Genomic DNA, 4,067 nt, shown 5'->3' on the forward strand with positions numbered 1-4,067 from the left:
GGAATTCCCCAGCAGTCCCCAGGCTCCTTTCCTCTTCACTCCTGAGGGAAGTGTGGGATTTTGAGGGTGATGATTAATTACTTCCCTTCTGGTCCACTCCAAGCCTCAAAGCTATTGAGACATAGATATAGGTGGCCCAGAGCTGGAGATAAGAATGTCTTCTCTGTTGCTGATAAAGTTAGACTGGAGAACATGGTAAAGAGGTGGTTCCAGTTGGCTTTTAAGACTTCTCACCCTGCCCTGACTTTCTCACCTAGAACTGCAGGCATCTCACCTCTGCAAAGCAACATTCAGTCTGGGGAAGCTTCTGGAGAGTATAGAAAGCTTGAATCTAAAATAGGTTTCTCAGAAAGTGAGACAGAGGAATGACTGGGTGGCTGAGGGGTTAAGCATCTGCCTTCGGCTCAGGGCAAGATTGCAGAGTCCTTTCTTTCTTTCTTTCTTTTTTTTCACATGCATTTATTTTATTCTATTCACACTGTACAATTGTTATACAACCTACAAAAAGTCCCACATCGGACTCCCTGTAGAGAATCGAGTCCCACATCGGACTCCCTGTAGAGAGCCTACTTCTCCCTCTAAGTCTCTGCCTCTCTCTCTCTCTCTGTGTCTCTCATGAATAAATAAATAAAATCTTTAAAAAGGAAAAAAAAAACTGATACAGGAAGGGATGGTACTGCATGTGTCCAGTTCTCCACCCCAACTCATGAATCAGAGAAGGGGGACGAGTGAAGAGGACATCATCCTCCCAACATGCAAAATGGCCTCCTTTGAGGCCAAGATGGGAACTCAAGGAGAGGTTCCCCCCAGCTGCATCTTGCTGAGCACCTCAGAGGGAAGTATCTGAACCCCTCTGGGCTGGAACCCCTCCCTGGCCCTGGGGAAAGCCAGTAATCAGACAACTAGTTGGCCAGTCAAGCTCCCCTACTGAACCAGGTCTCTCTTCTGCTCAGGTCTAGTGCCCAGCAGAGCCATCGGTCCATTCGATAGGGTTTTACCAGATCTTATGTATTTGGAGAGAGCTGCTGGTTTCCACTGCCAAAAGGAATGGGGAGTGTTTTAAAAGAAATATCTCCCCCTCGCACTCATTCACGAGCAAGTAGCTAGCAGCATTTTGTGTTGGGCCAATGGGGACTTGAAGTTGCTCTAACTGAAAGAAGGGATGCCTGGTGCCAAGCAGTTTTCCAGTAAAATGGGATTAAAAATAATAAGAGAAAAGACAATGATGACCAGAAGAAGGGACAGGTTTTTAAGAAGTCACTGGAGAAGTCTGCTGAGCCTAATTCCAGAGAAACAATATGAATCAGAGGCCCTCTTTGCTTTACTGACTGGAAATGTGGCTGAGGGGAGAATAGGAGGGAGGGGCTTCTGGTTCACAGTGGAATCACGTCTAGCCAAGACCAGGCTAATTGCTCGTGATTGTTTGTTCTTTTCACATTTACTCGTCTACGCTGGGGATGTCTCCCAGGCACCATGGATCTAATTTGAGTTAAGCTTCTGTCTCTCTCAGACTTGGACTCCTCTTTGGGAAATAGCAAGACTATAGTCATCTTTGGTTTTAAAACTGTTTAACGATTTCCTAGAAGCATCCTCAAAGTCAATGGATAAAATTTGTTTTCTAAAACCAAAAGCTAAAACGTGGAAAGTCGGTACCATGAGTGGTGGAGAAACATGGAGGCTGGATAACTAGTCTGTATAATTAATTACAGAAGGTAACACTGTTTTCATTATCAAGTAGACCTGGAGTCCCTATAAAAGAATGTACCAGTTGCAAGCAGTCAGGGATGTAGGAGGGCGAGGGAGACCTGCGATCCATTGCCATAAACAGACCCTGTGTTAGAGCTTATGTGTTTGTTTTCTTTTCTTTTATCCCTCTGCACAAAAATACTTAAATTGTAAGTAGGGACTTTTCACAGCACAAATCTTGCATCATATGTTTAAAAGCTGTGGCAAAAATCATCTTTTGGCAGAACTTGTGTAGCTTTAGACAAGCCATGCCTTGGTGTGTGTCCTTTAGGAGTGATGGGTTTTTTTGTTTTGTTTTCCTTAAAATTTTTTTTATTTATTCATGAGAGACACACAGAGAGAAAGAGAGAGGCAGAGACACAGGCAGAGGGAGAAGCAGGGTCCATGCAGGGAGCCTGATGTGGGATTCGATCCCGGGACTCAGGATCACGCCCTGGGCCAAAGGCAGGTGCTAAACTGCTGAGCCACCCAGGGATCCCTGGAGGGATGGTTTTCAGAGAGATTTCCCATATGGTGCATCCAACCAGTCTCTGACTCACTTTGGACTTGGCGCTGGAATGTGAACCAGGGTTCAGGAGGGTACAGAACATGCCAGTGGTCCTATTGGTGGGGTCTCACTGCTCCCCACTCAGGTGGTGCCCCAACTGTCCACACACTTGTCTCCACTGCTGTTTTCCAAAGACAGTGCACCTACGATGGAGTCCCCTCTTAAAAACTTGTGCACACTCGGCAGTTCACCTTGGGGTGGGCTGTCCGGAGCTTAACTCATTTCTCTCAAGGAGAGAAGCCACTAAGCTTCACAGTGGTCTCTTAATTTGTCATCATGTTCCCAAATGTGTTTGAGAGGAGATGAAAGGAATTTTAAACAAGGTGGATCTCACATGCAGACTGAATGGGCTTCATCTGTATACCCACAGATCTTTGTACCAGAGGGTTGAAAGGACCCTAAAGGTCAACCAATACAAAGCCCTGGTTGCAAAGCATTGCAGATATGGAGACCCACATAGGCATGCAACCCATTTTTGAACAGTACTGTTGCAAATTGGGGTGGGGGGTGGATATCTTGGTTAATTAGCAATACTAAAGAAAAGTGGAAACACCCATGAACACGGAAAATAACATTCAAGTTCTTATCAGAGCAGAAATTTGCTTTTCTCTTCATAAATAACATTTGAGCTTGAAGCCCATTTACTGAAGCCAGGAAGTGTGACATACCAGTCCTGGTTTACAAACACCTTGTTATATCTGAAATGCACACACATACAGAGAGGAAAAGAGAGAGACAGAGACATAGACTTCCTTCCCATGAGTCCCACGGGGTTGCCCTTCAGGACCCTGGCTTCCAAGCTGTAGGTCTCTAAGTTGGTTTAATTTCAACAACTTCCCAGGGTTGGGCTGGTATGCAATGTACATTTTTCCCTAGTCCTATTTGTTTTTGGTAATAGATATAATGATATCCTTAGGGTCATGCTTAGCCATGTCCACTGCCAGGGGTTCTGAAGAACAGCTAGGGCAGCCTAACCAAACCCATGCACATAAGGACCGTGAACCCCCTGGGCGAGTAAAGGGAATAGGAATCAGGAGGTCAGAAAGTCTTGGTTGTTGGAAGGGGGGATTGGGGGGCTACTTACATTTATTTCATGGCTTGCCCCCACCCGACTCAGATCTCAGTTCTGGTGATATTAAACACTGAAAGAGAACTATGGGTGGGCACTGCTTGTTTTGTCTGCCTGGAACAGCACCCCACTCCTTTTAATAAGATCCTGGTGGTGGTTGCCAATCACAGTGCCTTATCCTTTGGCTGTAGTGATTGGTCCAGTGACAGGCATATGATTCAACCAGAGTCAAAAGGGTCTTTCCTGGGATTCCTTTTAATCTTTTCTTTTTTTTTCTTTTTAAATTTTATTATTATTTTTTTTAATTGGAGTTCAATTTGCTAACGAATATCATATCACCCAGTGCTCATCCCGTCAAGTGCCTCCGTCAGTGCCCGTTCCCGGGATTCCTAACAAGAGCTCTCTGAATTCTGTGGTTTTGAAGCTTTGAGTGCATAAGCCCAGAGCTGACGATAGTGTCCACGTTTTCTCCACATGGAGACAAGTCTGAGGAATAAAGTTAACACACTAAGGGAAGCAAAAAAAAAAAAAAAAAAAAAATTGCATAGGAATGAGTTCCTTGGTGTTTGGAATCTTGAATCTAGTGGCTGCTGAGGCAAACTCTCCCTCCTGTCCTAGTTTGGTATGTCAATCAATAAACACCTCCCTCTTTGGTTAATTGAGGTCAAATGGGGTTTCTCTGCCACTCCATAAAATGCTGGGCGC

Source organism: Vulpes lagopus, chromosome 3 (genome assembly GCF_018345385.1).
Source record: "Vulpes lagopus strain Blue_001 chromosome 3, ASM1834538v1, whole genome shotgun sequence".
NCBI classification, from domain to species: domain Eukaryota; kingdom Metazoa; phylum Chordata; class Mammalia; order Carnivora; family Canidae; genus Vulpes; species Vulpes lagopus.